Consider the following 13071-nt stretch of genomic DNA (forward strand, 5'->3'; position numbering starts at 1 on the left):
ACATACATGATCTGCACCCAAATGTGCAGATTTGCCTTGCTTCTCTTTTCATGTTGCCTTACGTTTCAACAATATCCATGTGGCTGTTTAAGCATCAGAGAGAAAAAGGAAAGCTTGCCTGCTTAGTGCTTTTCCTAAATGTTCCAGTTTCCTTTGGCCTCTGAATACCAAAGAATAGAGCGTCTTACGCTGGAGATTAGAAACATCTGGTCAGCACATGTGAGTCAGGCCGGGCCTGAAGTGGGGCAAAACGAGGTGGGATGGTCTGTCTTCTTCAATTATGGCATTTTTGCATTGATGGGACTAGAAGTGACTAAATTCAACCCCTTCGTGTTACAGATGAAGAAAGAGAGCCAGAGAGGTTAAAATTTACTTAATGTCACACACCCTGTAATTGTCAGAGATGAACCCAGAACCCAGGTCTCCTCATTCCCAGCCCAGCACTCTTCACAAGTATCTGTGTTTAGGGACTGCTTGATTATTCAAGAAAATAAAATGTTTATAAAAATTCATAATCCCTCTATTTGGCACAACTTCCCATTTCCATTTTTGCATAGTTACATCCAGTTCTTATCCACAGGACTTATATTCTTCCTTAGGGGAAGAGATGAATTAAAGATTTCACATTCATAGAGAACCTACTATGTGCCACGTGGGTGTTCCTGGATGGAGCAAATGGTTAACACATTCAGCTGCTAATCAAAAGGTTGAAGGTTTGGGTCTACCCAGAGGTACCTCGGAAGAAAGTCCTGGAAATCTACTTCTGAAAAATCAGCCATTGAAAACTCTGTGGAGCACAGTTCTACTCTGACACACATGTGGTCACCATGCATCATGATCGATTTGATGGCAACGGGGTCTGGGATGAGCCAGGTGTTCACATGTATTTTGTCATTTAATTTTCACAACAATACTCATTATGGCTGCACCACCTTGCTAAAGCCACTGTGCATGTCAGTTTTACTTTTATTCTTTCCCATTTTCCAAATTACAACTTACTCTTTATAATTATTACTTTTTATTCATTCAACAAATATTTATTAAACAGCTACTGTATGCCAGGCAGAGTCAAGACACTGAGGACATAGTAGTGATGAAAACATGCATAAATCCCTGCTCTCATATAGATTTTAGGGGGGTCAATCAGACAGTAACCCAAAAGAAGAAGTCAGGTATGTAGTATACTAGAAGGTGATAAGTGCAACAGGGAAAAATAAAGCAGAAAAGGAGACTAGGAAATGCTAGGAGCCAGGGGGTTAGGGAAGATACCAGTTTTCAATAGGTTGATCAGGGACATCCTGTAACATTTGAGCAAAGATCTGAAGGCTGTAAGGGAATAAGTCAAATGGATTTGTGGGAGAAGAGTTCTAGGCAGAGGGAAGAGAGTGCAAAGTCATTGAGACAGGAGGAAGCTGGTGTGTTTAAGACACAGGCAAGAGGCCTGTCTGATCAGACTGGAATGTGCAAGAGGGAGAGCAGTGTCAGATGAGGTCTGGGGGCCAACGGGCCAGATGAGGAAAAGCCTGGAGCCAGTACAAGGACTTGGCTCTTAAGTGAGAGGGAGCCATGGAAGCCTTTGAGTAGAGGATTGGCGGGTTTAGGTTTTTCAAAAGATTACTATGGAAGCTGTGTTGAGAATAAATTGGGGGAGGGGAGGCACGAACTGAAGCAGGAAGACCAGTTACGAGGCCATTGCAGTAATTCAGGTGAGAGATGATGGTGACTTGGACCCAGGGTGGTGGAAAGTGCACAGCACGTGTGTGAATTCAGGTACATATTGACAGTGGAGCCCACCATAATGTCATAAAACATGCTCCTATTTTAAAGATTTAGGCTGTTCCAGCTTGTACTATTATTATTACAGTAGATAATATTCTGCTTAATGTTCCTACTCATACTTTGTGCATGTCTTGTTTCCTTAGGATAAATTCCCAGGGGTTCAATTACTTAGTCAAAGAATGTGATCACCCTTATGGCTCTTGCTACATGTTGTCATATTACATCGGAGGCTCAACAGCAGTACATTAGAGGTCTTTAAGAATTCCTCTCCTGGTCAGCACAACCGGACGAAACCATAAGCAAAGATGTTTCCTGAATAAACTGAATGGGCTTTGAAGGCCAGCGTAGCAGGGGCAGAGGTTTGGCGACCATGGTTTCGGGGGACATCTAAGTCATTTGGCATAATAAAATCTATTAAGAAAACATTCTGCATCCTACTTTGGAGAGTGGCGTCTGGGGTCTTAAATGCTGGCAAGTGGCCATCTAAGATGCATCAATTGGTCTCAAGCCACCTGGAGCAAAGGAGAATAAAGAACACCAAAGACACAAGGTAATTACAAGCCCAAGAGACAGAAAGGGCCACATAAACCAAAGACTACATCAGCCTGAGACCAGAAGAACTAGATGGTGCCCAGCTACAAGCGATGATTGCTCTGACAGGGAACACAACAGAGAACTCCTGAGGGAGCAGGAGAGCAATGGGATGCAGACCCCAAATTCTCATAAAAAGACCAGACTTAATGGTCTGACTGAGACTAGAAGCACCCCGGTGGTCATGACCCCCAGACCTTCTGTAAGCCCAAGGCAGGAACCATTCCCTAAGCCAACTCTTCAGACAGGGACTGGACTGGACAATGGGATAGAAAATGATACTGGTGAAGAGTGAGCTCCTTGGATCAAGTAGACACATGAGACTATGTTGACATCTCCTGTCTGGAGGGAAGATGAGAGGGCAGAGGGGGTCAGAAGCTGGCCGAATGGACATTAAAAGAGAGAGTGGAGGGAAGGAGTGTGCTGTCTCATTAGGGGGAGAGCAATTGGGAGTATATAGCAAAGTATATATAAATTTTTGTATGAGAGACTGACTTGATTTGTAACCTTTCACTTAAAGCACAATAAAAAAAATTATAAAAAAAAAAAAGAATTCCTCTCCTATCCCTAGCACCTCTAACCATCTCTTCCATTATCGTTTTCTTCTTTTTCTCTCTCTCTCCCTCCTTCTCTTTTTAGGGAACTTAGAAGGATGGACAAAGGTCAGGGCTATCCACACAGAAAGGTAAGAAAAGTCAGGGAACAATTTCTTCATTTTCCTCTTGTCTTATAGCCCTGAGAAAGGGCCAGCTGCTTCCCTTAGTTTGGCTGAGAATCTTCTGAAAGAGTCAACAGACTAACAATGCTGCTTACTTAGAGACCTTGTTTTCTTCTGGAGAGATCAATGGGCTTAACAATTTCAATTATGCTTTCTCAATAACCCCTGGTGCTAGATCAAACTGCCTCCTCTGAACAAACATTCCTCTCACCCGGGTTGGAAGTTTACCAACCGTTTGGGCTCCCTTATACCCCTCCCCCAACAGTTTGGCATCATTTTCAAAGGACCACCTCAACCCTCCACACAACTCCAAAGTGTACCTTCTCACTCCTCTTTATACAATTTCATACTAGATAAAAGAAGCCAGCCACAAAAGACTGGTCCAGGACAGGTAACTCCATAGAGACAGAAAGTAGGGGGAGAAAGCAGGTGGGAGTGGAAACGGTGAGCAGGTACAACCTTTCTTTTGGGGATGATGAAAATGTTCTAAAATTAGATTATGGTGGTGGTTGCACAACCCTATAAATATACTAAAAACTATTGAATTGTATATTTTAACAAGTGAGATTTATAGTATATAAATTGCATTTCAATAAAGCTTTTTTTCTTTTCTAAGTGGGAACTTCTTGTTCACTATTAGAAAAAGACACCAGATTGTTTGGTTCCAAACCAAAAAGCAAACCCATTACCGTCGAGTCAATTTTGATTCATAGCAACCCTGTCGGACAGAGTAGAACTGCCCCATAGGGTTTCCAAGGAGCACCTGGCGGATTTGAACTGCCCACCTTTTGGTTAGCAACCTTAACCACTACGCCACCAAGGTTTCCATTGTTTGGTTCAGTGACCTCAAAAAAAATTTGTTCCTGTAATGCATGAAGAAGCATGCTGTGAGATTGGCTGAAGGGGTTGCTAGTGACAAACACTGTAGGTGGAGAAGGGCCATGGGAAAAAGAGGATGGAATAAGGGATGGAGGAGGAAAGATAAGAAATAGGCAAAGGAATGTACCCAGAAATGGAAGCACAAATCATCTTAAGGTGAGAAAGCCAGGTAAGAAAGAGAGAGAACAAGGAGGGGTGGAATTTGCAGGATATAAATAACTAAGAGGAGAAAGACTTTACCGATTTGCTGAGTATATAATGCCACGCACAGCAGATGAGAATTTGGTAAAAGCATGCAAGCACTGTAGCCAATTAGAAAAAGAAATTATGATTACTGTTGCCGACTTTGTATCCAAGCAAAATTATAATGGAATTCTGCAGATAGCTAGAAAAGACAAAAGGTTAACCCTTCCTACAGACAAAGCTGTGGATTAACATTAGAAAACGTTTTAGGAAACTGCTCCTTTGTCTTAGCAGAAGTCCATGCATGCAATCTCATTTGCCTAGCCCCTTACATCTCAAGGTGGGTATGTATTTTTCACCACAGTAATTTTTTACTTTCTAAAAATATTTCCCCTAAACTAGAGCTTTTTAGAGACACGTTGGGTCTGAAATGTGTCCATTTTTTCTAAATAAGATTTTTTTTTTTTTTAGATGAAGGTTTACAGAACTAGCTTCTCATCAAACAGCACACATATTGTTTTGTGACATTGGTTACCAACCCCACCACATGTCAACAGTCTCCCTTCTCAACCTTGGGTTCCCTATTATCACTTTTCCTGTCCCCTCCCGTCTTCTAGTCATTGCACCTGTGCTGTTGTGCCCCTTTAATCTCATTTTGTCTTATGGGGCTGTCTAATCTTTGGCTGAATGGTGAACCTCAGGAGTGACTTCATTACTGAGCTGAAAGGGCATCCGGGGGCCATACTCTTGGGGTTTCTTCAGTCTCTGTCAGACCAGTAAGTCTGATCTATTTTTGTGAGTTAGAATTTTGTTCTACATTCTTCTCCAGCTCTGTCCGGGACCCTCTATTGTGATCCCTCTCAGAGCAGTCAGTGGTGGTAGCTGGGCACCATCTAGTTAGTTGTACTGGACTCAGTCTGGTGGAGGCTGTGGTACTTGTGGTCCATTAGTCTTAAAATAAATATTTTAAAGTAAGAATACAGGGTGATTTAAAATGAATAATTCAATGGTAACACCTTGTATCTAGTAACACACACACCATCCCCCAGAGGTTTTAAGCATGCCAAGTTACAATTCACACCACTATCAGCCTCCCCCTGATGTGTCTTAACCCTGCCCACTCAAAAGCCCGTCTCTTCCTGGCAGCCTTGTCATATAGGGGAGAAGAGACAGAACAGCTGTGACCGGGGCTTACTCATCTGTACAGCCGCTAGGTGATAATTGCTATAATAATTAACATGTGCAAAGGGCTCTCAGTGCACAAGCCACTACTGTGTATATGATTTTAATTTAATTTTAACTTTTATAGCAACCCCCCCCCACTCCAGTTTTTCTTCAGAGCTTAGGAATTAAATAACTTGCTTGAATTCTCTCACTGCGCTCTTTCTCCTCAAGTCTATAAACATACCCAAACTTTCCTCAGTTAAAAAAAAAAATCCATTCTTTACTCCATGTGCCCTCCAGCTAACCTAGCTCTCTTTTTTCACATTCAGGTTTTTTCAAAGAGTAGCTTACACTTCCTTGTCTCCCCATTTTCACACTCATCCTGTTAATTTTCCTTGTCTAAGGAATTTTTTTTTTTTTAAGGAATGTAACATACTAAGTCAGGTCACAAGCTGAAAGACCGCAACTGGGGGCACAGTCGCCCAGCTCCTGCAGCTTGGATCATACATAGGTGGACACAACTCGAGGGTTTAACAGGAGGAAAGCCTTTGACAACTGAGGAAAGTGAGCAAACTCTGGGAAAGCACCAGGGCTTGGGAGGCTTGCAGGGCTCCCCATTCTATGGCTACCTTTGCCCTTCCTTCCTCTTCTGAGGAAGGAATCAAGGAAGGAAAGAATCAAGGAAGGAAGGAAAGAGCCATTTCCAAACAAAGTTATCTGAGTACAAATTCCAATTTCTTTTTCCTTTATTATTAGGTCTCTCTGCCAGCTCACTACTGTTGGGGTTGCTAAAACAGAGGACACACATCTTTACCACTTGTAGCTCTGGCCTTGTGAGAGATTCCAAGAAGCTCCCTATACTGCAGGATTTGTTTCCCAACCTCCTATCACAGTGCCTAAAATTCCTCCTCTTAAACTTCATGAATGATCTCGATCTTGGAAGATTTTCTGGGTTCAAGAAACTAAAGAAGCTAAGCATAACAGGATCAGGTAAGATTGCTACAATGGAAGGGGGCAGGGCTCAAGGCACACATTACCTACTTCACAATGCTGCCCTAAAGTCGGTCCCGGTCACATACCGAATAGGGCAGAGCAGTGCAGAGAGGCTGGTGAGTAACTTAATGGTCTTGGGTATACAGTAAGTTCTCTTTCCTCCCAGCTGCACTAACAGTATTTCCTGTTCTGTTATCTGAAGTGTGAGGCTGGCACTCTGAGAGGATGCAAGTGCCCATTTCCAGTAAAGCAAAGCAGCTGCCCTGCAGGCTGAGATGGTCACCTCCGTTCCCTGTGCTCTGGCTCTCTAGCTGCAAAATCAGGGCCCAGTCTCACCTTCCCAGATTCTGAGGTAATGAAGCAGTGTGAGATCCTGTAATTCCAAAGAGTTTCTACCCTCACCCATGTTTAAAATCTGGACCTAGTCACCAATGTTTTCCCACTTTTCATTCCGTTCCCCATACTCGGGCTGCTGAAGAATTAGCATCTCCTTTGATAGCAAAGGGGCAAATATAAATAGTCAGGGTAGGCCATGGGCCAAATCAGAAAGCAGATCAAATAGGTCTTTGATGCTCTCATCACCTTTCTTTCTCCTTCTTCACCCACTGAAGCCACAACGAGAAAAGAACCTGAAAATAGGCATGTATTCCTTAGTGTGAATTTAAAGTTCTCCAACTGTATCTCAGAGCCCTGGTGGGACAGTGGTTAAAAGCTTGGCTGCTAACCATAAGGCTGGCAGTTCGAATCCACCAGCCACTCCTCGGAAACCCTATGGGGCAGCTCTACTCTGTCCTGTAGGGTCCCTGTGAGTTGGAATTGACTCGATGGCAACGGGTTTGGTTTGGTTTCATTGTATCTCACAGGGATTTGACTTTAGTTGTCATTGTCGTATGCTGTCGAGTCAACTTGGACTTACAGCAACCCCAGAGGACAGAGTAGAACTAGCCCATAGGGTTTCCAAGGCTATAGTCTTTATGGGAGCAGATCACCAGGTCTTTTCTCCTGTGGAGCTGTGGTGGGTTTTAACCACCAATCTTTTGGTTAGCAGCCAAGCACTTAACTGTTGCGCCACCAGGGCTCCTTTTTCTTCAGTTAAAAAATAAAAAAAAAATTGGCTACTACTAGAAGCAGCCTTTTAGACAAGTAGTAAATGTATTTTTAGGAAGCACAGGAGCCTTCATCTGGGAACCACCCCAGGTAGAGAGCTCTTCACGAACACTCTCATAGCCAGCAGCTTCATGCTTACTGAGCTGGACTATGGGGGGGTGGGGGGGTGGGTAATATGGATAGTCCAGAGTCATTGACTTCAGGGACCTTCTCCCTCAGCTTCTACCTCTCTGGTGACTTTTCTGATACCACCCACCTTCTTAGGTTAGTATCTGGTGACACTCATGGTGACCCAGGAAGGCTGGATCAGAGGAAGTGGAGGACAGACCATGCTGATGACTTATTAAACTCTGTGGCTTCTTACTCCTCCATAAGACTCCTCATCAGAGGGTGCGGCTTGGGTCACGCTGGGCACTCAGCAGCTTTGTGGTGGGTATCGGTTTGTGCTTCCTCCCCTTTGCTTTCGATTCAGTGCTTTCCTGTTGCAGTCTTGAACAGTTCTACATAACCGCAGCCCCACAGCAGCTACCACTGCGTGCAAACTGGGTCCATCATGGGGCAAGTATAGGGCAACCAGAGGGGCAGGGTTGAGAAGTAAGAAAAGAGAGTGGTAGTAGCCAGCTGGAAATGAAGACCAAATTCCAAAGCTAGAATGTCACAATGAGTAACAATCAAGAAAACATTCCAGTACATTAAAAAAAAAAAAAAGTTCCAGTTTACATTCAGCTGTGGTAAAAGTCAATCTTGATTTAAGTTAATATTAGTTGAAGTACATTTTCCTTAGAATATACCTTTGGGTATATTTCTCAAAGAATAAAAACATACAGGATAAGGTAGAGTTCATTCTGACTTTAAGAATTAATTAAAAATTAAGTATCCACATTTGGTCTTGATTCAGGAATGTGATAAATGACAATCTGGGGTAGAATTTAGTCGAGATATGTTTGAGGTCCTGTAATAGAGTGTTCTAGGCAAAGGAAACAGTATTTGTAAAGACCTAGAAGCAAAAGGCAACAGGATGTTAAAAAAACTGGAAGTCTAGCATGAGTGGGGTGCAGCCTGATGGCAGATAGGCAGGTTCCTCATCATGATGGGCTTGTGGGCTGTGTTAAGAAGCCTGTACTTTCTTAGGATAGTGGTAAGCAACTAAAGGATTTTAAAGAAAAGGGGTAAATTTATCAGAATTGCATTTATAAAGAACCTTCTGGCGGCTGGCAATCATTTGCTCCTAGGGGAGAAAAACTGGGGGCAGGAAACTAGCAAGAAGATTGCTGCAAAAATCCACACAGATGATAATCATCAAGTCCAGCAGGTGACAACAGGGATGGGAAGAAGTGGATAGATTCAAGATTCATTTAGAAAGTAGATTTGACTGGACTTGGTTATTGATTGAATGTGGAGGGTGAGCAAGAGAGTTATCAAGGATGAGTTCTAGGTTTCTGGCTACAGCAACTGGGTAGATGAGTTGGCATATATCTGGATAAGAAATATTAGAAGGATAGGTTCTTGAGGGAGTGAGTTAACGTGGCTTCCAGATTTCCAATTACAGATTCTAGAAGGCAGCGGAATATATGACTCTGGAGTTCAGGGGAGGTAGAGACTTGGGTGTCGCTTGCATATAAAATAAAAAACCCATTGCCATTGAGTCAATAGCCACTCATAGCAGCCCCACACGACAGAGTAGTACCACCTCATAGAGTTTCCAAGCAATGGTTGGTGGATTCAAACTGCTGAACTTTTGATTAGCAGCCTGAGACTGTGTTGACAAGTGAGGGTGAAGTGAGGAATTAGAAACAGCAAGGGTAAATAGCTCATTCAGCAAGGAGCACATACTATTTATCCTCTGTACCTCAAATGCTCTTTCATAACTTCCCTACTTGGTAAAATCTTGCTCATTCCAAAATAGGACTGTAGTAAAGAAGATTTGTAAACAAAAAATCCAACAAAAGCCTGAGGAATATATATATATATATTTTTTCCTCCAGAGGCAAATGCAGCCAGGACTGGAAGTCAGGAAGTGAGTGACTTTTTGTGTGCTCATCAGACAAGAACTTCCAACCAATAAAGAAGGCCTATACACTCCCTGGTGCCAATGTGGGGGTGTTGGCCTACATCAAGCCAAGAATATGATGCAATTCTCAGGAACAGGAAGAGGTTTGGAGTGGAAAGGACTATGACTTTGGGTGGCAGTAGTGGGGGTGGAATGAGAAAAAGGGTAGGTTTTTTTTTTTTTTCCAAAAGAGCAGAGCCAGAAATGAACTGGCAAGTGGAAGGGATTAAAGAACTATAATGGAAAACTTTCCTATCTCATCTCTGGCTGTAATAAAGTAGACAGAAGAAGCATCAGATTCAGAATTGGCTCTTCTAGCACTTATTAACCAAAAACAAACAAACAAACAAGAAGACCAAACTCACTGCCATCGAGTCTATTCCAACTCATAGTGACCTTATAGGACAGAGTAGAACTGCCCCACAGGATTTCCAAGGCTGTAAATCTTTACGGAAGCAGACTGCCACATCTTTCTCCCACAGACTGGCTGATGGGTTCGAGCTGCTAACCTTTTGGTTAGGAGCTGAGAGCCTTAACAACTTTGCCACCAGGGCTCCTGTAGCACTTATCAGGAGGGGGAAATACCTGCCTCCTGGGACTCTTCTGGCATATGGGACATCCCCCTGCATTTTCTCTTCAAGCAAAGAGCAATTGTTCTGATTACAGATGAGAAAATTTATCTGTAAAATGGGGGTGGTGGCTACCAATCTCATGGGGTTATGGTGAGGATCAAGTGAAATCATGTATGTAAAAGCACCTTCTACGCTATTAAGTAAAAAAAAAAACTAAACCAGCTGCCTCATTGAGTTGATTGACTCATGGCAACCCCATGTATTTCAGAGTAGGACTTTGCTCCACAGGGTTGTCAATGGCTGTGATCCTTTGGAAGAAGATCACCAGGCCTTTCTTCTGAGGTGCCTCTGGGTAGATTTGAACCACCAATCTTTCAGTTAATAGCCTAGTGCTTAACCATCTGTACCACTCAGGAACTCCATATGCTATTCCACGTGGAGCCGGTTCTGACTCATAGCAACCGTATACTATAGAGTAGAGCTGCCCCATAGGGTTTCCAAGATTATAATCTTACGGAAGCAGACTGCCACATCTTTCTCCCGTGGAGTGGCTGGTGAGTTCAAACCACTGACCTTTCAGTTAGCAGCTGAGTGCTCAACCATTGTGCCACCAGGGTTCCTCCTCCCATATGCTATTAAGCACTATTTAAGTGTTAGCTACTGATGTTGTACCAAGAAGAATCATTGATTAAAGGTGTAAAAGCATCAAGATATTTTTAAACAAATTTGAATAATGAAGAGAATGAGAAAGATTAAATATAGATAACATTTGCTCCAAATGACATAGATTTTTTTTCAGATACACACCATTGGTAGTCATTCTTGCCACTTCGTTAAACCAGTTACTGTTGAGTCAGTTCTGACTCATGGAGACGCCACATGTGTCAAAGTAGAGCTATGCTTCACAGGGTTTGCAATGACTGATTTTTTTGTTAGTTTGCTAGGCCTTTCTCCTGAGGTGCCTCTGAGTGGACTCGAACTACCAACTTTTCCATTAGCAGCCAACCACAATAGCTATTTGCACCATGCAGGGACTCCTTCCACTTAGCTAGGCCTCTTAAATGGAAAGAGTCAGACTTGAACACCTTACTTTCTTCATAGAAAAAAAAAAAAAAATTTTTTTTAAATTTAAAAACTGGTGCTAAATGAGATCTAAAAATCTAGGGTTAAATGGAAAAAGATGGGTAGGGAGTTCTGGTTATATAGGTCAAAGTGAGATTAAAGAAAACAGCCCAAATTATTTTTTTCAGAGGATTCAGAAAAAGGAAAATATTATTTGAAATGAGTGAATGTTAAGGTACTTATTATAGTGGGATTTGCTTCAGTCTGTCACCTAAATACCATCATTTCTTAAAGCCTATTTTCTTTAAACATACTTGTTTTCCTCTTAAGGAAAAACTGCTTTAGATGCTAATTGGGGAAGTGCAGAGAGCCTTTGGGTTGTAGTTTTGCTGCCCTCTTCTGGAAACATTAAGTCATGGTCTGAGAAAAAGTCTACTAAAGGATCCTAGGAGTCCCCCAGTGGTGAATTAATATGCTTGGCTGCTAACTGGTAGGTTGGCAGTTTGAGTCCACCTAGAGGCACCTTGGAAGAAAGACCTGATGACCTGCTACCAAAAAAGCAGGCATCGAAAACCCTATGGACTCATTCGTCAGAATAGGCTGCACGGCAACTGGGTTGGGTGGGTAAAGGATCCTAAATCCTGCAGTATAACCAGACCGGGGATACTGCCCCATCAGGAGTAAAATAACTATGAAACTGGGATGTTAGTTCCCAGAAGAACAGGCAGAATGCACTGCTCACAAATGCTTTCCTTGAAGTTAGAATAGGAAAAATAACAATTTATGAGTCGCCTCATGGTTCATAAAACCCTCATGCCTATTATGGCATTCTACTTTCTTTTATCCTCAACTAGCCCAAGTGGAGTAGACACAGCAGTCATCATTCCCATTTTTCAGATGAGGAAACTAAGGCACATAAGGCATAAGTAACTTACTTAGTCTTACAGCTAAAGAGCAGTGAGCTGGTCCTAGAAGCCACATCTCCTGACTCTTAGTTCAATGCTCCTTCTATCAAGTCACCTTCACAAACCACTGCTTCATGTGATGCACATAATTTCTGCTGCAGTTTCACATTCAATCTACCTCCACTTGACTAATATCCATTTGACGGTTGTTGCTGCTGTTGTTAGTTGCTATCAAGTTGATTCTGACTTATGGTGACCCCATGTGTTACAGAGTAGAAGTGGGCCCCACAGGATTTTCTTGTCTGTAATATTAATGGACGCAGATTGCCAGGCCTATCTTCCACGGTACTGCGGAGTGGGTTTGAACGACCAGCCTTTAGGCTAACAATTGAGCGAGAACCATTTACACCGTAGTGCTGGACTCATTGATGAAAATACAGATGCTGCTTTGTATCTGATTCTACCAAGGCTAATGTGTTATGATAGCAAGAACTCCAAAATCAAATGTGACTCCACACATTCCACAAGCAAGTGGATGGTCTACAGCAGAAGCTCTGAAGCATTTCCTTGGGAGCTCTTTACGGTCTATTTTATAAAAAAAACATCTTTAGCAGAATTTTGTAATATTAAATCCCAAGTCTACAACTGGGAAAAAAATTCACTTAAAAAAAAATTTAACTTTAGATGAAGGTTTACAGAACAAACTAACTTCTCATTAAACAGTACACATACTGTTTTATGACATTGGCTAACAAACCCAAGACATGTCAACACTTCCCCTCCTGGACCGTGGGTTCCCTATTACTAGCTTTCCTGTCCTCTCCTGCCTTCTAGTCCTTGCCCCTGAGCTGGTGTGCCCCTTAAGTCTTGCTTTGTTTTATGGGCTCCCCTAATCTTTGGCTGAAGGGTGAACCTCAGAAGTAACTTCATTACTGAGCTAAAAGGGTGTCAGGAGGCCATACTCTGAGGGTTTCTCCAGTCTCTGTCAGGACCGTAAGTCTGGTCCTTTTTTTGTGAATTAGAATTTTGTTCTACATTTTTCTCCAGCTTTGCCCAGGACCCTCTACT

The sequence above is a fragment of the Loxodonta africana genome, chromosome 3 (assembly GCF_030014295.1).
Source record: "Loxodonta africana isolate mLoxAfr1 chromosome 3, mLoxAfr1.hap2, whole genome shotgun sequence".
NCBI lineage: Eukaryota > Metazoa > Chordata > Mammalia > Proboscidea > Elephantidae > Loxodonta > Loxodonta africana.